Below are 23,931 nucleotides of genomic sequence, written 5' to 3'. Positions count from 1 at the left end.
TGACTGGAGAGGTTGCACCGCCTGGCAGAGCTCGAAGACTGAGCCTTTGGGCGGTGCTACCTCTGTCAGGGGCAGTTGCACCTCTCTGCCAGAGCTCGAAGACTGAGCTCAAGCGGTTGCACCGCCTGACTGGAGAGGTTGCACCGCCTGGCAGAGCTCGAAACTTGAGCTCTGGCGGTGCTACCTCCTGACAGAGGAGGTTGCACCGCCCAGTCTCGCTCGGAGATTGAGCCCTGGGCGGTTGCACCTCTTGTTTGGGGCGGTTGCACCGCCCAGTCTCGCTGGGAGACATAGCCTGGGCGGTGCTACCTCCCTGCCTGGGCGGTTGCACCTCCCACAGCAACCTGGGTCCGAATGGGTTGAACCATTCGACCCAATTTGAGTTCTTCAGGGACCCAATTGCCCCAGGATTAAGCTAATGGGATCACCTCCCATTCTTAACTTAATCAAAGTGCTAAATACGATTATTTCCTAAGACATATTCTGCAGCTTGCTTCGGTGCGTCATTCGCTTCTTTCGGCGAGTTTCCGGCGAACTTCCGTCGATCATCCGATGAACCCTCGGTGATGCTCCTGCGGACTTCCGGCAAACTCCTGGACTGCAACGATCCACTTGGCAAGTTCCGACAAGCTCCTTTGGCAAGCTTCTGGACTTCTCGGATTTGTTCCCGCAGAACCTCCGACGACTGTCCGAACTTCCGTCGAGCTCTCGAACTCCCAACGTGATCATTGTCATGACTCCAGCGCAACTCCTGTTGCATGTCTTACTTTCATCGTAGTTAATCCTGCACAACAAAAACTTCGATCGAGACAATTAATCCTAAGCATTAATCACGTTGTCCGGCATGTCATTGGTCTCTCGACGCTTCGACCGATTCTTCGGCGCATCGTCCTCTCTTGCAGCCTATTGCCCAATCGGCCAGTTGTCTCCGCAACTCCGATGTCCTTGGCGCAATATCCGCTCTCCTTGGCCCGATGCCCGAATCTACATCCCGAAGCCTTCTGTCGATACGTCGACCGATCCACCGGCCCGACGTTCAATCTTCTGACATGTTCCTCCGGCCCAACATGATTTTCCTGCTTTAATTGTCTCATCCTGATCGATGCATCCTGCGTCACTCAAAACGCAGATTAAATCATAAACATATATCAAGTAGTTTCATCATCAAAATACGAGATTTAACACTCCCGTCACTTCTTTTGATAAGTTTAGATTTTATATTATTTGTATAGATTATTTTACTAAGTACACATGGATATCTCCTCTTTGTCATAAATCAAAAGTTTCTATAATCTTTACTAACTTTAAAAAGCTGGTTGAAAACTTCTTTCAATCTACAATTAAAACAATCTACTCTGATGGTGGAAGTGAATATCAAGCCCTCACTTCCTACCTCTCAACTTATGGCATCCAACACCTTAAGTCACCCCCACACACTCCTCAACTAGTTGGCTCTACTGAACACAAATATCAATATATCGTAGAAACTGATCTCACACTTCTACATCAAGCCTCCATGCCAGCAACCTTTTGGTCTCCCATCTTTCAAACTACCGTCTACCATATTAATCATCTGCTCACTCTAGTTCTCCAATACCAGTCTCCATTTGAAAAATTATTCTCTAAATCCCCAAACCTTCAAAAACTCAGAATATTTGGTTGTTTATGTTATCCGTGACGAAGTCCTTATGCCCCACACAAGATAGTGCCACGATCTAAACCTTGCATCTTCATAGGATATTCTCTTTAACATAATGCCTTTTGGTGCTACGAACTAATCCCTCCATTCTCTTCATAGGATATTCTCTTGCATCTTCCCACTCCCTTCATTCCTTCTCATCTTCCTTCTTCACAAGCCTCTCCTACTACTGACATAATATCCTCAGCATCACAACAACCTTCTTTACCTAGTACCACTGATGTATCTCAGCCTATCTAGACCCCTATTAATGCCTCTCCACCACCTATACTAATAACACAACTTTTAGTTCCTAGGCATCCAATGACAATACGCTCAAAAAGTGATATCTTTAAACCACGTCAGGTTCTCGACCTGCATGCTATCACCAAATCCTCTCCCGAGACCAGTGAACCCATCACAATTACTCAAGCCTAAAAATCTCCTCAGTGGCGTAAAGCCATGTGTGAAGAATATGATGCTCTTATCCATAACTCTACATTGACTCTTATACCATTTCATCCTACACAAAACATCATCGAGTGTAAATGGGTCTTCCAAATTAAGCGGAACCCCGACGGGTCCGTTGCTCGATATAAAGCATGATTAGTAGCCAAATGGTTTCATCAACGACCTGGAGCTGACTTTACAGAGGCTTTTAGTCCTGTAGTTAAACTCACAACAATTCAGCTTATTCTAAGTTTGGCCATCTCCAGAGGCTGGCACTTACGATAACTGGACGTTAATAATGCCTTTTTACAAGGGACTCTAACTAAAGATGTCTTTATGCAGCAACCCCTTGGCTTTGTTCATGACCAATATCCGAGACATGTCTACAAATTACAAAAAGCCATTTATGGACTCTATCAAGCTCCAAGAGATTGGTATACTGAACTTGGATTGTTTCTGATATCAATTGGCTTCATCAACTCTAAGTCTGATACCTCTTTATTCCTCTAACAATAACATGGAAATACAATATATCTTCTAGTATATATAGATGATATTATTGTTACAGGTAATGATCCCTTGGAGATTCAGACATTTTTAAAGCAATTGGCTGATCGATTCTCCCTCAAAGATTTAGGACCCTTGAGATACTTTCTGGGAATGAAAGAAACATTTACATCCTCAGGTCTCCTCCTCTCACAAAGAAAGTATATTCAAGACTTATTATCAAAGACAAATATGCAGGATGCGAAAGAAGTTACTACTCTTCTCTCTACTAGTGAATCACTCAAATTATGTGATGGCAGTCCTACCACGGACACAACTCAATACCGATAAGTACTTGGCTCCTTACAGTACTTGGCTCTCACCCATCTAGATATCTCATTTGCAATCAATAAATTATCTCAATACATGCACGAGCCTTCTGCTATGCATTGGTCTGCGGTTAAACGAATTTTTTGATATCTTAAAGGGACCCTTAATCATGGTCTCTTTCTCCGCAAAACCACTCAACTTCATCTCCATGCTTTTGCTGATGCTGATTGGGTGGGAAACTTTGATGATAGAACCTCCACATCAGGGTATGTCATCTTTCTTGGGTCTAATCCAATCAGTTGGAGTTCTAAGAAACAAAAGACAATAGCCTGGTCTATAACTGAAGCTGAACATCATGCTATTACAACTGCTGCTGCTGAACTCAATTGGGTCATAAATCTCCTCAAGGAACTCAAAGTCAGCTCTACCCATACTCCTACAATATATTGTGATAATGTTGGAGCTATCTACTTATGTGTCAATCCAGTGTTCCACTCACGCATGAAACAAATTGCCATCGACTTTCACTTCGTACGAGATCAAGTTGTCAGACATCAACTTCGTGTCTTTCATGTCCATACGGCTGATCAACTAGCAGACTCACTCATGAAGCCTCTAGCCCATAAACTATTTTTCTTGTATCGGTCCAAGATCTGTATCCTTGATAGGAGCTCGATCTTGCGGGGGCATGATAACCAAGAGATATCCTCCGATAACAGAGAGATTTCCTCAATTGTATAGTAGATGAGGAAATCTCTTTGTTATCATGCCCCCGCAAGATAGCACCACAATCTAAACCTTGCATCTGTTAGGATCAAGAGCACTAAGGGGGGGGGGGGGGTGAATTAGTGTAGCGGAAAACCTTCTACGAAAAAAAAAACTGCGTTCGTTCGATAAAAGTGATTTCAGTAAGAAAGCTGATTCGTAAATCACTTTAACTTTTGATTAAGCGAGATGCAGCAAAGATATAAATGCAGTTTGCAGTTATGGTTCAAATCAGATAGTAGGCGCAAACTGAAATATGATACTCATACGAAAAAACTGATTTACGTCTAAATGCTGATTCGTAAATCACTTGATTAAGCGAGATGCAGTTAAAGCAAGGATATAAAGGCAGTTTGCAGTTATGATAAAAATCAAAAGTAAATGCAAACTGAAATATGATGATCGTACGATAAAACTGATTTACGTCTAAACGCCGATTCGGAAAGTGCAAAGCTTGAAACCCAATCATATATGCGTAGAAGGCAGTAAGCTTCTGAGAAGATTTGCAGTAAAGATAAGATGCTCAAAGTAAATGCAAATCGAGATTTAGAGTGGTTCGGTCAATCTTGACCTACTCCACTTTTAGCTTCCTCCACCGACGAGGTCACTGACGTCAACTAGAGGCCTTCCTTCAATAGGCGAAGGCCAACCACCCTTTTACAATTTCACTCCTTTTGACGGGCTTAGGAGACAACCCTTACAAAATTTCCTTTCCTCTCTTAACAGATTAGGACTTTGAAGAAAAGAGGAAGAAGAACTTTCAACTCATACAACACTTTTGAGCTCTAAAAATCATAAAGTAAAATCAGAATTTCGGTGGTTTCTTGGTGCCCTTTCAATGCTGAAAGGGTGGGGTATTTATAGGCCCCAACCCAGTTTGAATTTGGAGTTCAAAACTATCAATTCCCGGAATTCCGGGATCTGGCGGTTGCACCGCCTGACTAAGGCGGTTGCACCGCCTGGCAGAGCTCGAAGACTGAGCCTCTGGGCGGTGCCACCTCTGTCAGGGGCGATTGCACCTCCTGCCAGAGCTCGAAGATCGAGCTCAGGCGGTGCCACCTCCTGTCAGGGGCGGTTGCACCGCCCAGTCTCGCTCGGAGACTGAGCCCAGGCGGTGCCACCGCTTGGCTTGGGTGGTTCAATCGCTTGGCAGAAATCAGGGTCCGAATGGGTTAATCCATTCGGCCCAATTTGGGTTTTTCAGGGGCCCAAATGCCCCAAGATTAAGTTAATGGGATCACCTCCCATTTCCAACTTAATCATTGTGCTAACTACGATACTTCCTAAGACATTTACTGCAACTTGCTCCGGTGCGTCAATCACTTCTTCCGGCGAGCTTCCGGCGAACTTCCGTCGATCATTTGATGAACCCTCGGTGATGCTCCTGCGGACTTCCAGCAAACTCCTAGACTTGCGACGATCCACTTGGCGAGTTCCAACGAGCTTCTTTGGCAAGCTCATGGACTTCTCGAATTTGTTCCCGCAGAACCTCCGACGATTGTCCGAACTTCCGTCGAACTCTCGAACTCCCAACGTGATCATTGTCTTGACTCCGGCGCAACTCCTGCTGCATATCTTATTTTCATCGTAGTTAATCCTGTACACTTATCTCAATATATAGATTAGACAACAAATGACAATTGATTTCATCATCAAAATCCGAGATTTAACAATCTCCCCCTTTTTGATGATGACAATCAATTGATAATGGAGTTAACCTTAACTCCCCCTATCTATATGCCATACTTGAGATAAGTCATTCTTGAATTCAAAACCTTTGAATTCAAGAGATATATTGATAAGTTAAAATCATTTAAACTTATCAATACTCCCATCATGATTCTCATCATGATGTATCTCTCTGAAGATGATGTCAAGGCTTGACATTCATTTTCAAATTTTACATAACAAGTTTGAATGATGGTAATAGTAGCAATTCATCATATTGTAAGATATCAACATGTAAAACTACGAAGTAAGATTTTGATATCATTACATGATACAAACAAGGCATAATGCAAATTATAGCAATCATAGCATAGCAATTCATATATCTCTTGGTGATGCAAGCATGGCATTAATACTCATATATTTCTCCCCCTTTGTCATCAACAAAAAGCATGGTAATTGTGATACCAGGAGAACAATATAAGCGAATTTTGAGCATAAGTGTGATGCCTTTACTAGGTTCATGTCATTTTCAATAGTGAGTCAATTATGCAACCATGACATGGAGATATCAATTCTGTTTTTACCCCGCATCTTTACCATCTATTTGTGAGTTTACTTTAAATGAAGTTAAAATTGATGAGAGATTAAATCTTGCTTCATTTTCACATGGATCAAGATATGTATTAGAAACGAATCCTTGTTAGTAAAAACACTATCATTCATATAATCAGGAATCATTTTATTATATCCATTTCTTTAAAGAATATTCTTCATATAGGTGTATGAGAGATGTATTTCATATGTCAACAATGATGAGAATTAAACTCATTATGACATATGCTTTATTAAGTCCGGAAGAGGATAATGTATCGAGAAACTTTGATTTTTAAGAGAATCCGAAAACGAAATTAAGACTTTCATGCATTCGGACGAGACTATGCTATTGATTTTCAAATATGATCATGAAGACAAAATATGCTTATCATCATGGAAATTTTTATATTCATACACATAATTTCCAACATGTTATTTAGGCATGTAATGACAATCAAGTGATTTGATCATTCAATAAAGTTCGAAAAATAATTTTAGCTAGTTTATGTATTCGGACACATCAACATTCGTAATTCTCTTCTTATGAAATCAAATTGTTCTTCACTTAGAGGTTTTGTAAAAATATCAGCTAGTTGATGTTTAGCATCAATGAATTCTATGATTATATCATGATTAGTAACATGACCTCGTATAAAGTGATGTCTAATATCAATATGTTTTGTTCTTGAGTGTTGTATAGGATTCTTCGTTAAGCATATTACACTTATGTTATCACATTTAATGGGAATATTTTTAAGATGAACTTTATAATCTTCTAAGGTGTTTTTCATCTATACAACTTGTGCACAGCATGCACTTGCTACAATATATTCAGCTTCGGTTGTTGATAGTGCAACCGAGTTTTGTTTCTTAGATGACTAGGAAACAAGGGCATGTCCTAAAAATTGACATGTTCCTGATGTGCTTTTTCTATCTAGTCTACAGCCAGCAAAGTCTGCATCAGCATAAGCAATTAACTCAAGATTCTCTGATTTTGGGTACCATAATCCTAGATTTGTGGTACCATTAAGATATCTAAGTATTATTTTAACTGCTTTGAGATGAGATATCTTAGGGTTTGATTGAAATCTAGCACAAAGTCCTATACTGAACATGATGTCTGGTCTAGTTGCAGTGAGGTAAAGTAAACTTCCTATCATACCCCTATAAGTTTTTTGATCGAAGCTTTCTCCACTTTCATCAATTTCTAACTTAGTGGAGGTGCTCATAGGAGTGTTAATAGCCTTTGAGTTATTCATATTAAACTTTTTTAGTAAATTCATAGCATATTTAGTTTGACTAATAAAGATGTCATTACTTAGTTGTTTGATTTGTAAGCCTAAGAAGAATGTTAATTCTCCCATTAAACTCATTTCGAATTCAAGACTCATAGTTTTAGCAAAAGATTCACAAAGAGATTCATTCGTGGAACCAAAGATAATATCATCAACATAAATCTGAACAATGAGAAAATTATTTTCAAAATTCTTGATGAACAATGTAGTATCAACCTTGCCTTTTGTGAAATTATTTTCAATAAGAAAAGAACTAAGTCTCTCATACCAAGCCCTTGGAGCTTGTTTTAAACCATAGAGAGCTTTAGTTAATCTAAACACATGATTAGGGAGGCTATTATTTTCAAATCCAGGAGGTTGTTCAACATAGACTTCTTCGGAAATAAAGCCATTAAGAAAAGCGCTTTTAACATCCATTTGAAACAACTTAAAATTATTACTGCGTAGGCAAGGAGCATCCTTATGGCTTCTAATCGAGCCACAGGAGCGAAGGTTTCTTCGTAATCGATACCTTCTTCTTGGTTAAAACCTTTGGCCACTAATCTAGCCTTGTTTCTAACCATGATACCATATTCATCTTGCTTGTTTCTAAAAACCCATTTAGTACCAATAACTAAATGGTCAGTTGGCCTAGGAACAAGCTTCCACACCTTATTTCTCTCAAATTGATTTAATTCATCTTGCATTGCGATAATCCATGAATCATCTTTCATGGCTTCGTCAACACATTTGGGTTCAATTTGGGAGAGAAAAGCGGTGTTGGCACCAAAATTTTTAAGAGAAGAACGTGTTTGAACCCCCTTTGATGTGTCTCCTAAGATTAGCTCCTTAGGATGAGCATCTACATACTTTCAATCCTTTGGTAAGGATGTTTCGGAAGTGGATGCATCCAAGTTGCTAGTTGGAGATGGGGTTTCATTTAAATTCAAGGAATCAAAATTAATATCATCATCAAAATCGTTTTTCCTGATTTCGGAAATCTCATTGAAAACAACATGAATGAATTCTTCAATAATTAAAGTTCTTTTATTGAAGATACGAAAAACTTTAGAAACCGAAGAATAACCAAGAAAGATTCCTTCATCGGATTTAGCATCAAATTTTCCTAAGTTATCTTTTTCATTCAAGATAAAACACTTACACCCAAAGACTTTAAAATATGAAACATTGGGTTTTTTGTTGTTCCATAACTCATATGGAGTTTTGGTGAGTAAGGGTCTTACTAGAACTCTATTCAAAATATAGCATAAAGTGTTTACAGCTTCGGCCCAAAAGTATTTGGGTAGGCTATGTTCATTCAACATAGTTCTTGTCATTTCTTGTAAATTTTGATTTTTTCTTTCTACTACTACATTTTGTTGAGAATTTCTTGGAGTAGAGAAATTATGGTTGTATTCATTGAGTTCACAAAATTCTTGGAAATCATGGTTTTTAAATTCACCACCGTGATCACTTCTAATTGACGAAATCATAGAACCCTTCTCATTTTGAACAAGTTTACAAAACTTGGTAAAATATCTAAAGCATTCATTTTTTCTGTTTTAAGAAGTAAGTCCATGTGTATCTGCTATAGTCATCCATAATGACGAAAGCATATTTGCTACCTCCTAAGCTTGATGTAGAGATTGGTCCGAACAAGTCATATGGATCAATTATAAAAGGCCTAGAGGTGCTTATTTGATTCTTAGATTTGAAACTACCTTTAATTTGTTTACCTAATTGGCAAGCATCACATACATTATCTTTGATGAACTTGATATGAGGAATTCCTCTTACAAGTTCTTTAGATGATATTTGAGTGATTAGTTTTATGCTAGCATGACCTAATCTTCTATGCCATAGCCAAGCATCCTCATTCAAAACCGAAAAACATATTTCATTACATAAATCATTGATGTCAATAGTGTATACGTTATTTTGTTTTAATGCAATCATAGAAATGTTTTTGCGTGGTTTTTCAATGATGCAAGCATTAGATTCGAATCTGACAATATATCCTTTATCACATAATTGACTAATGCTCAAGAGGTTATGTTTTAAACCATCAACTAACAAAACATCTTTGATAAAGAAGTTGGATTTGTTACCTATGATTCCTTTGCCAATGATTTTACCCTTGTTGTTGTCTCCGAAGGTGACGTAGCCTTCGTCTATGCTAGTGAGCTTAGAGAATTGAGATGGATCTCTGGTCATATGCCTTGAGCATCCACTATCAAGGTACCATCTCTTGCTCCTAGCTTGCGGTAGTATAGGTTTCTACAAGAAAGGATGATCTTTAGGTACCCATTTGTTTTTGGGTGCCTCAAAAATAGATCTACATTGTTTATCATTTTGCATAGAATTTATCATGGTTCCTTTAGGAACCCAAATTAATTTGTTCGGACTAATTTTCTTGAATGGATAATAATGCGTTTTGTGTCCAAATTTGCAACAAAAGTTGCATTTGCTTTGGTGTCGAACATGTAAGATAGGGCCTTTCATGAAGGTGGTTGGATTTTGGTGAGGACTTCTCACAAATCCGATTCCACTTCTTTTGGGAACGTAACCCTTGTTTGCAAGGATCATGTTCAAGGACTTGCTACCAACCTCGAATTTCTTCAAGGTGTCCTTAAGTAGCAAGTTTTCCTTTTGAAGAGTTTCTAGATCATGGCATTTTATGCATGAACCTAAACTATCATGATATTCAGTTTTTAACTTATCAAAATTACAAGTAAGACTATCATGCTCCTTTTTTAGCAATTTGTATTTTCTACTAATAATCTTGCATTCATCAAATAAGTCATGGAAGGCATTTAATAATTCATCAAATGATAAATCTGCATCTATTAAATTCGTTACCTTCTCTCCGATGGCTATTAAGGCATAATGAGCAACTTGCTCGGTGTTGGACTCCTCTTCTTCGGACGCGCTCGAGTCATCCCACGTTGCTTTGAGTGCCTTCTTCTTTGATGTTCTCTTTTTGACTTGGGGACAATCACTTTTGTAGTGTCCCGGCTTTTTGCACTCGTAGCAAATAACTTGGACCTTCTTGGGTTCAAGTTTATTTTTTGTGTCATTCTTAAACTTGTTTCTTTTAATAAATTTTTTAAATTTTCTTATTAGAAGTGCCAAGTCATCGTCACAGTCCTCATCACTTGAGTTTTCTCTCAAGTGGTCTTCTGAAGTTCTAAGTGCCATATCCTTCCTGTTCTTTGGAAGGATGTCTTTTTGCTCTTCATGAGCTTTGCAAGTCATCTCGTAGGTCATTAATGACCCGATTAGTTCTTCAAAAGGGAAGTTGTTTAGATATTTTGCCTCTTGAATAGAAGTGACTTTAGGATCCCAACTCTTAGGAAGAGATCTTAGAATCTTATTTACGAGCTCAAAATCCGAAAAACTTTTTCCAAGTCCTTTTAGACCGTTGACGACATCCGTGAAACGGGTAAACATGTCGCCAATAGCCTCACTCGGTTTCATCCAAAAAAGTTCGAAAGAATGTAACAAAAGATTGATTTTTGACTCTTTCACTCTACTGGTGCCTTCGTGAGTCACTTCGAGTGTGTGCCAAATATCAAATGCGGTTTCACAAATCGAAACACGATTGAACTCGTTTTTATCAAGTGCACAAAATAAGGCATTCATAGCCTTTGCATTAAGAGCGAAAGCCTTCTTCTCCAATTTATTCCAATCGATCATTGGAATAGAAGACTTCGAAAATCCATTTTCGACAAGATTCCAAAGTTCAAAATCTATAGAAATAAGAAATATCCTCATTCGGGTCTTCCAATAGGTGTAGTCCGTCCCATTGAATATGGGTGGACGTGTAATAGAATGGCCCTCTTGGTTTCCAGCGAATGCCATGTCTCTTAGGTTTTAATCCGTTTGAGAGTTAACCTCGCTCTAATACCAATTGTTAGGATCAAGAGCACTACGAGGGGGGGGGTGAATTAGTGCAGCAGAAAACCTTCTACCAAAAATAAAACTACGTTCGTTCGATAAAAATGATTTCAGTAAGAAAGCTGATTCGTAAATCACTTTAACTTTTGATTAAGCAAGATGTAGCAAAGATATAAATGCAGTTTGCAGTTATGGTTCAAATCAGATAGTAGGCGCAAACTGAAATATGATACTCGTATGAAAAAACTGATTTACGTCTAAATGCTGATTCGTAAATCACTTGATTAAGCGAGATGCAGTTAAAGTAAGGATATAAAGGTAGTTTGCAGTTATGATAGAAATCAAAAGTAAACATAAACTGAAATATGATGATCGTACGATAAAATTGATTTACGTCTAAACGTCGATTCGGAAAGTGCAAAGCTTGAAACCCAATCATATATGCGCAGAAGGCAGTAAGCTTTTGAGGAGATTTGCAGTAAAGATAAGATGCTCAAAGTAAATGCAAACCAAGATTTAGAGTGGTTCGGTCAATCTTAACCTACTCCAATTTTGGCTTCCTCCACCGACGAGGTCACCGACGTCAACTAGAGGCCTTCCTTCAATAGGCGAAGGCTAACCACCCTTTTACAGTTTCACTCCTTTTGACAGGCTTAGGAGACAACCCTTACAGAATTTCCTTTCCTCTCTTAACAGATTAGGACTTGGAAGAAAAGAGGAAGAAGAACTTTCAACTCATACAACACTTTTGAGCTCTAAAAATCACAAAGTAAAATCAAAATTTTGGTGGTTTCTTGGTGCCCTTTCAGTGCTGAAAGGGTGGGGTATTTATAGGCCCCAACCCAGTTTGAATTTGGAGCTCAAAACTGTCAATTCCCAGAATTCCAGGATCTGGCGGTTGCACCACCTGGCAGAGCTTGAAGACTGAGCCTCTGGGCGGTGCCACCTCTGTCAGGGGCGGTTGCACCTCCTGCCAGAGCTCGAAGACCGAGCTCAGGCGGTGCCACCGCCTGACTGAGGCGGTTGCACCGCTCAGCCAGAGCTCGGAGACCGAGCCCAGGCGGTGCCACCTCCTATCTAGGGCGGTTGCACTGCCTAGTCTCGCTCGGAGATTGAGCCCAGGCGGTGCCACCGCCTGGCTTGGGCGGTTCAACCGCCTGGCAGAAATCAGGGTCCGAATGGGTTGATCTATTCGGCCCAATTTGGGTTTTTTAGGGGCCCAATTGCCCCAAGATTAAGTAATGGGATCACCTCCCATTTCCAACTTAATCATTGTGCTAACTACGATATTTCCTAAGACATTTATTGCAACTTGCTCCGGTGCATCAATCGCTTCTTCCGGCGAACTTCCGTCGATCATCCGATGAACCCTCAGTGATACTCCTACAGACTTCCGGCAAACTCCTGGACTTGCGACGATCCACTTGGTGAGTTCCGACGAGCTTCTTTGGCAAGCTCATGGACTTCTCGGATTTATTCCCGCAGAACCTCCGACGATTGTCCGAACTTCCGTTGAACTCTCGAACTCCCAACGTGATCATTGTCTTGACTCCGGCGCAACTCCTACTGCATATCTTATTTTCATCGTAGTTAATCCTGCACACTTATCTCAACATATAGATTAGATAACAAATGATAATTGACTTCATCATCAAAATCCGAGATTCAACAGCATCTTCATAGGATATTCTCATAAACATTATTGAAGAAGCTTTATTAAAGAAGATTTATTGAAATAACTTTAGCTTGAATACATTAACATGTCCCTCTCGTATTTATACAGATTAGGAGGAAGGATTTTCCTCAATAGAATAGAGGATTTCCCTCAACAGGATTGAGAGATTTCCTTATATAATTGAGGAAATCTTATCTGGTCCCCGCAAGATGGTGCTCCTATCAAGGATACCAATCTTGGATTGATGCAAAGCAAACAATTTACGAGCCAGAGGCTTCGTGAGTAGGGCAAGAATAGATCGCTGTTGTTGTTGTTGCTGTTGTTGCGACTGCGACGGCTACAGCAAAGGAGAAAGTTACAGCAATGGAAAAAGCTATAGCAATGCTGTAGTAGAGGAATAAGCTACAGCAGAGGAGGAAGTTGCAGCAGAGGAGGAAGCGATGCTATAGCAGAGGAGGAAGCTACAGCAGAGGTGTAGTAGATGAGGAAGCTGCAATGATGCTACAATAGAGAAGAAGGCTACAGCAAAGGAGAAAAGGTGGGGCAGTGCTAGTAAGCGCAGCACTAGAGACGCCACAACGGAAGGGAATAGACGTTGGCGTAGAGTGGCAGTGAAGAAGATAGTTGCCACCGAGGAGGAAAGATTTGTCGCACCGATGGCCTGACGACGGAAAAGCAGTGGTAGAAAGCTTTTTCTTTTGCCATCGGAGTTGGAGAAGCAATAGTGATGAGTCGGCAGCGAGAAGAGAGCTTGCTCTAGACAAGTGGCTCTAATACCATGATGGAAAGAATAGAAAATAAGAACAATTATTGAAGAAGCTTTATTGAAGTAACTTTAGCTTGAACACATTAGCATGTCCCTCTCCTATTTATACAAATTAGGAGGGAGGATTTTTCTCAACAGAATAGAGAATTTTCCTTAACATAGTAGAGAGATTTCCTCATATAGTTGAGGAAATCTTATCTGTTATCACTTCCCTTCTCCTCCCCGACACCCCACACCTCCTCCTCTATTTCCTGGGTGCAGGAAACAGAGATGTGCACAAGGAAACATAAAGGCGGTGGGATAAAAATCATAATTTATGTTTTTATTTTTATTTTTATTTTATAATTAACAATTTAATCCCTAAAATTTCTATATTTACAAATAGGTGCTCTAATTTACAAATAAGTCCTTATGTAAATTTCAGGAATGAGGGATATTATAGAGCCGAAGGATCGATCGATGTATCGGCAAAAGGCTTCATGTCATGAGTTCGGGCAATGAGCCAAGAAGATCATACTTTGCGTCAAGGAGATTAGATATTATAAGAAGAGAACATGCCGATTGGGTAATATATCAAAGGAGAGGACGATGCGCTGAAGGGTCGGATGAAGCATCGAATGAACCAATGACATATCGGATAATATATGATTAATGCTTTGTAATAATTATCTAGATTGAAATAGTTTTAGGTCTAATTGATCGGTATTGGAGTGAAATAATGCCAACTCAATTATGGGCCAATTAGGCCCGAATCAAGGCTGAATTATGCTTGCTATTTGGCCTATTCAATATCTTGTAGTAGGGTCTGGTGGTGGCAAATGAAGGAAGACCGTTAGTAGACGTTAGTGGCCTCAATGAAGGAGGAATTGAGAGTGGATGTAGGCAACGATGACCGAACCACTATAAATCCGGTGTGCTTTCTTTCTATGCCATTTATTTCATGCTTTTCATTCTCATCGGTCACTAATTTACTTGCTCACTACCCTCAATTACTTACGAACATTTTAACGCTTTTTCGGATATAAGCTTTATCAAACAAATCTTTGAATCAATGTCATTTTTATCGAATGTACTAATTCACTGTCTCCTCCCTTAGTGCTGACTTGATCCTAACAGTTAGTATCATAGCCACGTTTTTCTCTATTTGGTTTAACACCTAATAGAAATGACTTGTTTCGGCTTTCAAGAGGGTTTCTATATCATTCATCCTCCTATGTTCAATGGGATGAACTAAATATATTGAAAAACTCGAATGAGAGTTTTTTTACTTTCTATGAATTTCGATTTATGGAATAGTGTTGAAAGCGATTATGAAAAGTATTTCAAACCAATGAACAAATAGAATGATTTGGAGAAAAAAACTTTTTTTTTAATGCTAAAGCGATGAATGCTTTGTTTTGTGCTCTAGATAAAAATGAATGTAATCAGATTTCTATTTGCGAAACTGCACATGACATTTGGCACACTCTTGAAATCACACACGAATGCACTGGTATAGTTAAAGATTCTAAAATTAATCTTTTGATGTATAGTTTTGAATTGTTTCGAATGGAACCAAGCAAAACCATTGGAGACATGTACACTAGTTTTACAAATAATATCAATGGTTTAAAAGCATTTGGTAAAAGTTTTTCTAATCTTGAACTTGTAAACTAGATTCTAATATCCCTTCCAAAAAGTTAGGTTCCCAGAGTAACTTCTATTCAAGAAGCAAATGGCCTAAATAATTTTTGGCTTGAAAAACTTATCGGGTCTTTAATGACCTATAAAATGAGTTGTATGACACAAGATGAACATGAGAACAACCTTCCAAAGAACGGGAAGAATGTGACACTTTGAACCACTTGAGACAAATCTCAAGTGATAATGATGATGATGACCTTGAACTCCTCATAATAAAATTTAAAAAGTTTATAAAACAAGAATCAAAGAATAAAAATAAACTTAAAAAGAATAAAATAACTTGCTATAAATGCAATCGGTCGGGGCATTTCAAAAGCGAATATCCGTAACTGAAGAAAAAGGTGCTCGCACAAAAGAAGAAGAAAGCACTCAAGGAAATATGGGACAACACGAGTATGTTCAAAGACGAGGAGCAAACCAACAAAGACGAGGTGACAAACTACACCTTGGTAGCCTTTAATAATGAGGTAAGTGACTCAACCAAAACTCTTTTACCTTACTATGAAATTATTTGATACATTTCATGAGTTATTTTTAAATTAGTTAGTAAGAAATAAAAAATATAAAAAAATCATGCTTATCTTTCTAGTGATTAAAAATGAGCATGGAAATTGTATGTTAACTCCTTTCACTAAATGCAATAAGTTAGATTCACCAAAGAAAGAAAATATATTACTATAACAAATAATAATAAAAGAAAGATTATTGGAATTAAAAGGATTATTAACAAATTGAATCTTTTGTTTGAAGATGCTATATTAGTAGACATAACTCATTACGTATTTGTGTCATAAGTGATATAAATTTGAATCTAATGCTTGTATACCAAATAAAAATAATTCTATGAATGCTTAAACTTAGGCATGTTAAATTCTTGATTTCTTAAAATTTGTTACTTGATATCTTTATGAATCAAGATTCTTGTTCTCCTATATTTCCTTTTCTTAAAGAAAATAGTTATGAATCATGATTTTTCTCTTGATTTTTTAAAATTCATAACTTAAAATTTCCTTTTAAGATTGCCTAGTATTTGATCTCTTAAGATTTGTTTTTATTATTTACAAAAGAAGAGACTTATCAAAATGAATCATGACTTGATCCTTCATGATTTTTTATATTGATATTTTTTAATATGTTTGTAATTAATTGTATACCTTATGTCATGTTTGAAAATTGATATAAAGAAAAAATATTTACAATATTGTATTATTCCCTTCCATTGGACAATGATAAAGAGGGAGAAAGATTGTCAATTTGCACATTACAAAAGGATTGCTAGCTTGTAATCTCAAGCAAAAAGCACTATCTTGCCTATCTTTAGATTTGCACATCTCAAGAAGCAAAAAATGCTTGCTTGCCCCTCAAGAAGAAGCAAAAATTGTTATCTTGTATATCTCAAAAGATGAAAAAATTTTGCTAACTTTCATATGTGAAAAACTTGCTAGCTTGCATGATGATGTATGCAATGATGTTTCAAAACCTTGAAATTATGTTTATAATGCAATGATTTAAAATTATATCTCAAAAACTTGTTAACTGCACTTCTCCTTTTTGTTGATGACAAAGGAGGGAGAAGATATGATGATGAGTTGAATCATGCATGGTAGGATGCGCTTTTATGTTTTAAAACATTACATAATTTTTTTGAATTTAAAGGTTCTATCAGTATAGAATATTTATAAGGGGAGATTAGTTAAATTCTATCATCAATTGGTTGTCATCGTGGAGAGATTGTTGAATCTTGAATTTTGATTATGAAATCAATTGATAAGTTTATGATCTAATATGCATTTTGAGTGACGCAAGACTAGTTTTGATCATGGAGAGATAATTTTGATTAAAGTAGGAAGAATCAATGTTGAGCCGAAGTAGAACATGTCAGAAGATTGGACGTTGAGCCAAAGGATCAATCGATGTATTAGTAGAAGGCTTCGTGTCATGAGTTTGGGCATCGAGCCAAGAAAATCGAACATTACACCAAGGAGATCGGATATTGTGGGAAGACAACATGTCGATTGAGTAATATACCGAAGGAGAGGACGATGCGTCGACAGGTCGGACGAAGCACCGAATGAATCAATGACATGTCAGATAACATGTGATTAATGCTTGGTAATAATTGTCTAGATCGAAATAGTTTTAGGTCTAATTGAGTCAGTATTAGAGTGAAACAATGCCAACTCAATTATGAGCTAATTGGGCCTGAAGCAAGGCTAAATTGGCCTTGTTATTTAGTCCATTCAGTGTCCTGTAGCAGGGTTTGGCGGTAGCGCCGCCCAGACAAGGTTGTGGTACCACCCAAACATGGTTTCCCATATTGTGTCAGGTAGTGGTACTGCCAGATTGGGTGATGGTACCGCCTAATGTCAGAAAGTACTAACGGTGGTATTGCTAATACCCCAAAATCCTAGTGATTCAAATTTTTGGCTTCAATTTTGAAGCCATTTAGGACTTATAAAAGCCCCACTCATCCCTGCTCAGTTAACACATGAACTAAGAATATAAATTTGGGAAAACGCTATTGTAATCTTGAGAGTTCCCCTCCTCTTCTCTAAAAGTGTAATTTCTATTTAAGGGAGAGTTGAGTGGTTGTAAAGGTTATATCCTAAACCTATGAAAAGGATAAAAGAGTTGTAAGAGGGTAGTTAGTCTTCGTCCATTAAAGGAAGACCGTTAATGGATACCGATGGCCTCAACGGAGGAATCAAGAGTGGATGTAAGTCACAATGATCGAACCACTATAAATACGGTGTGCTTTCTTTCTGTGTCATTTATTTCATGCTTTTCATTCTCATCACTCACTAATTTACTTGCTCACTGCTCTCAATCACTTATGAATGTTTTAACGCTTTTTCTGATAAAAGCTTTATCAAATGAATCTTTGAATCAATATCGTTTTTATCGAATGCACTAATTCACCCCCCCCACCCCCCCCTCTCCCCTCCTAGTGCCGACTTGATCCTAGTAGCTTTGAGATCAACCACCTCCATCATATGTATAGGTATATAGTACACCAATCTGTCTGGTTTTCTCAATGTCCCTCTCGAACAACCTATGACCAAGATTATTTAAGATCTGTGTTTAAAGGCGAATCGGTCTCATAATCATGATCTCATCACGATCCGATTCTTATTGCATAGATCCATAGACATCAATATATATATATATATAGATATAGATATATATATATATATATATATATATATATATATATATATATATATATATATATATATATATATATATGTTTGTGTGTGTGTATATATATATATATATGTGTATATATATATATATATGTGTATATATATATATATGTGTATATATATATATATATATGTATATATATATATACACATATATATATATATATGTATATGTATATGTATACATATATGTATACACATATATATATGTATACATATATATATATATATTTGTATACATATATATATGTATACATATATATATGTGTATACATATATGTATACATATATGTATACACATATATATATGTATACATACATATATGTATACAAATATATATATACATATATATATATATATATACATATATATATATATATATACATATATATATATATATATAAATATATATGTAACAAGTAATATAAAATGATAAAATATCAAATAATATAATGAGCAAAAAGAATGCATATCATGTCACACATGCCATCACTCACATGATTGACTTGCAAGGCACCTATGACTAGCAATCGGTAGCATCTACATCATATAAGATATGAAAAGGGAAGAAGCTCAATCTTAAGATTGTTAAGATTTGAGATTGTCCTATCCACGTTAAGAGACACAACCTTGATAAGTTGGAATCTAAGACGGAGTGGTGCAAGTTCGTCAGATACCCACTTATGGATATTATTTCTATCACCTAGATGATCAAAAGGTCTTTGTAATAAGAGGGCAATGTTCCTTTAGAAGAAACATATTCTTGGTGGAGATAGTGGGAGCATGATAGAGTTGAACCAGGTTGGGAAACCTAGTTCAAGCACCATTCCACAGCCTGAGTTTATTCAGGCACCTAGCACATAAGTTCCGACTTTACATAGGTTTGGTATAGTACCTCGTTCTTTTGAGAGATATGTGGGACATATCAGAAGAGAGAATATTAAATATATTGATCCTTAAACCTATGAGAAGGCTATTATGAGTATAGACTCTAGAAAGTAGCAAGGAGTAATGAATTCTGAGATGGATTCCATATACTCCAACAAGGTTTGAAATTTAGTTAATGCACCTAAGGGTATCATACCCATTAGTTGCAATTGGACCTTTAAGAAGAAGATCGGAGTAGATGAAAAGGTAGAGACCTATAAAGCGAGGCTAGTGGCTAAAGAGTATTGTTAAAGGCAAAGTGTTAACTATGATGAAACCTTCTCACCCGTAGCTATGCTAAAATCTATCCAAATTCTATTGGCTATTGCAACACACTGTGATTATGAGATCTGACATATGGATGTAACAATTACATTCCTCAATGGCAACCTCGAGGAGGTATATATGATACAGTCTAAGATATTCATGTTTAAAGAAAGCTCAAATAAGGAGTACAGATTGCTTAGGTCCATCTATGGACTAAAATAAGCCTCCCGAAGTTTGAACATAAGATTTAATGAGGCGATCAGATCTTATAACTTCGTTAAGAATGAAGATAAGCCTTGTGTGTATAGGAAGGTAAGTGAGAGTGCTATCACCTTTTTAGTATTGTATGTAGATGACATCCTTGTTAGGATCAAGAGCACTAAGAGGGGGGGGTGAATTAGTGCAGCGGAAAACTTTCGACATTTAAAACTGCGTTCGTACGATGAAATCGTTTCCGACGTAAAACCATTTTCAGAAACTTAACTTGAAAGCGAGTTCGTAAATGAGTGCAGCAAAAGTAATGAGGAAGTAAAGCACATATGGAGGTTTGTAGTAAGGTAAGCAGCAAGAATAAATGCAAACAAGAGAAGATGAGAGTTTATAGTGGTTAGGTCAATCGTGACCTACATCCACTCCTTTGATTCCTCTTCCGTCGAGGCCACCAGCATCCACTAACGATCTTCCTTTACTAGGCGAAGATCAACCTCCTTCTTACACCCCTCTTCTCCTTTTACCGGGTTTAGGAGACAACCCTTACAAGCACTCACTCTCCTCTCTTAAATAGAATTCTAACACTTAAGCTAGAGGAGGGAAATTCTAGAGATTGCAGCAGCGTTTTCTCTCTTTTAATCTCTCTGTGCTTATGTGTTTTACCCAGGGATGGGAGGGGTATTTATAGGCTCCAAACTGGTTTGAATTTGGAGCTCAAAAATGTCATCTCCCAGATTTTCGGGGTCCTAGCGGTACCACCTCCTAACTGGTACCACCTCTTGATTAGGGCGGTACAACAGCCTGACAGCTCGAAGACTGAGCCTCTAGGCGGTGCCACCACCTGACAGGGGCGGTTGCACCGCCTAGCAGAGCTCGGAGATCGAGCTTAGGCGGTTGCACTGCCTGTTAGGGGCGGTTGCACTGCCCAGTCTCGCTCGGAGACTGAGCTCAGGCGGTGCCACCACCAGACTGGGGTGGTTGCACCACCCAGTCTCACTCGGAGATTGAACCCAAGCGGTGCCACCGCCCAGCTTTCTTGGGAGACCATCTCCTGGGCGATGCCACCGCTGACCCTAGCGGTGCCACCGCTTGACAGGAATTCTCATCCGAATGGGTTGATCCATTCAGCCCAATTTGGGTATGTCAAGGGCCCAATTGCCCACAGATTAAGTTAATGAGATCACCTCCCACTCCTAACTTAATCTACATGCTAACTACGACATTTCTTAAGATATTTACTACAACTTGCTCCGGTGCGTCAATCGCTTCTTCCGACGAACTTCTGTTGATCATCCGATGAACCCTCGGTGATGCTCCTATGGACTTCCGGCAAACTCCTGGACTTGCGACGATCCACTTGGCGAGTTCCGACGAGCTTCTTTGGGCAAGCTCCTGGACTTCTCGGATTTGTTCCTGTAGAACCTCCGACGACCGTCCGAACTTCCGTCGAACTCTCGAACTCCCAACGTGATCATAGTCTTGACTCCGGCGCAACTCCTACTACATGTCTTACTTCCATCATGGTTAATCCTACACATGTAAAACAAAACTTCGATTGAGACAGTTAATCCTAAGCAATTAACCAAGTTGTCCGGCATGTCATTGGTCCCTCGACACTTCGTCCGATTCTTCCGCGCATCATCCTCTCCTGGGGCCTATTGCCCAATCGGCCAGTTGACTCCGCAACTCCGATATCCTTGGCATAATACCCGCTCTTCTTGGCCCAATGCCCGAGTCCACGGCCCGAAGCCTTCTGTTGATACGTCGACCGATCCATCAGCCCGACGTCCAATCTTCTGACATGTTCCTTCGGCACAACATGATTTTTCCTACTTTAATTATCTCATCCTGATCGAAGCATCCTACGTCACTCAAAATTTAGATTAAGACATAAAATATATTAAGTGGTTTCATCATCAAAATACGAGATTCAACAATCCTAATTATTGAGAATGATGTAGGAATGCTCTCCATAGTGAAGGCTTGGTTATTATACATTTCTCCATGTAAGAGTTAGAGGAAGCATCTTATATTTTGGGGATTCAAATCAACAGAGATAGATCCAAGAGGATGCTTGGCTTTTCTCAATCCAAGTATATAGACACCATTATCAAAAGGTTTAGCATGAAAAATTATAAGAGAGATCGTATACCGATGAGACATAGTATATCGGTTTTTAGTAGTATGTCCCCAAAGACTCTTGAAGAAAAGACAAGCATAGATAAAAAACTCCTGCCTCAATAGTAGGGTTTATCATGTATGCTATGCTATATACCAGGTCTGATATAGCACAAGCTCTGAGTGTCACAAGTAGGTATTAGGCAGATCTAGGCTTGGAGCACTAGAAAGTAGTAAAGTATATCCTTAAGTACTTAAGAAGGACTAAAGATCTTTTATTGATATATAGAGGAAGTGGCCTTAGGGTTGAGGGCTACACAGACTCGAGTTTCTAGTCCGATATTGATGATAGTAATTCTAATTTAGGGTATGTGTTCACCATAAATGGAGAAGTAATATACTGAAAGAGTTCCAAGCAAGATACTATTGTCGACTCAACTATTGAGGTGGCGTACATTTCTATAGTAGAGGCAACAAAGGAGGGAGGGAGTTTGGATGAAGAAGTTCATCATAGATCTAGAAGTTGTGCCGGGCAGTGAGGAGCCAATTTCCTTATATTATGATAATAATATGGCAATTGCTCAAGCAAAGGAACCCAAGTCTCATCAAAAGTCTAAGCACATTCTGAGGAGGTTCCATATGATTAAAGAGATCATGGCCCGAGGAGATGTAGGAGTGGAAAGAGTTCCATCCGAAGATAACATTGCAGATCCATTAACAAAGCAATTGTCTCAGATTCTCTTGGAGTGTCACAAGGGTTTCATGAGGATCAGATACGTAGATGATTGGCTTTAGGTCAAGTGGGAGATTGTTAGTCGACGGTGCCTTGTAAGCTAATCATGTAAGTGATGGCACGTGTGACATGATACACGTTCTTTTTTATTATTATTTATTTAATATTTTTTATTTAATATTTATTTATTATTTAACTCACCATAAGATTCATCAAAATCTCCATAAACTTCATTTAATATGATTTCACATATCAGATATATTTTGCTATATCAAACCATAACTCCAAATCTTTTTTGAATACCTCCAATGATTATCTTTAAGGTATATTATTTATTTATAATAATTTATTATTTGATTTCTTTAGTTATAAACCTGCTAATGCAAGAAGGATGATATCGATTTGCTCTAAAAATATTACTCATTATAGGTGCCCTACAAGCTAATCACGTGAGTGATGACATGTGCGATATGATACGTATTCTTTTTACTTATTATTTATTTAATTTTTTTTACTTTATATTGTCTATTACATATATTGTGATGTCCATGGATCCATGCAGTGAGAATCGGATAGTAATGATATCATAATAATGAGATCAATTCACTTTTAAATATAAGCTCTAAATAATCTCGGTCATAGGTTACTCGAGAGGGACATCGAGATAACCGGATAGACTGGTTTGCTATATACTCGTCTATATGATGGAGGTGGCCAGTCTCATAGTTGCTTATATGGGGAATGTAGGTGCTTATTGGAGAATGGAGGATAGACTGGTGTGCTATATACTCGTCTATACAATGTAAGTGCTTATTGGAGAATGAGTTCATTTATCGATCTGCTCACGGAATGCTGGATGGTTGATGATACTTCTTTGTCAAACAGTGATTCCATCATCCTAGTGGTGTATCTAGCCCTTAGACTTAAGATACCAAGGATGTCTATATAAGTACACTCTTTGATGCCAAACTTATAGGCTTAGAAGTTCCAAATCTAGCATAGCTAGTCATCGGGAGTGGCAACCAACCTTACGAGGGCTATTGAGTGTTAATAAAGGATCATTTTATTTTGATGTCATGAGGGAAATATTTTATGTGTTCTTACTCGAGCAAAATCCCTAACCAGGGTCATTCGAATTGTGAGAGAAAGAGTTATCCGGGAGAATCTGATTAGAGCGAGGCTTGAGTAAAAATCGTATGGGCC

The sequence above is a fragment of the Musa acuminata genome, chromosome BXJ2-6 (assembly GCF_036884655.1).
Source record: "Musa acuminata AAA Group cultivar baxijiao chromosome BXJ2-6, Cavendish_Baxijiao_AAA, whole genome shotgun sequence".
Taxonomy (NCBI): Eukaryota; Viridiplantae; Streptophyta; class Magnoliopsida; order Zingiberales; family Musaceae; genus Musa; species Musa acuminata.
This window is presented reverse-complemented; position numbering follows the sequence as displayed.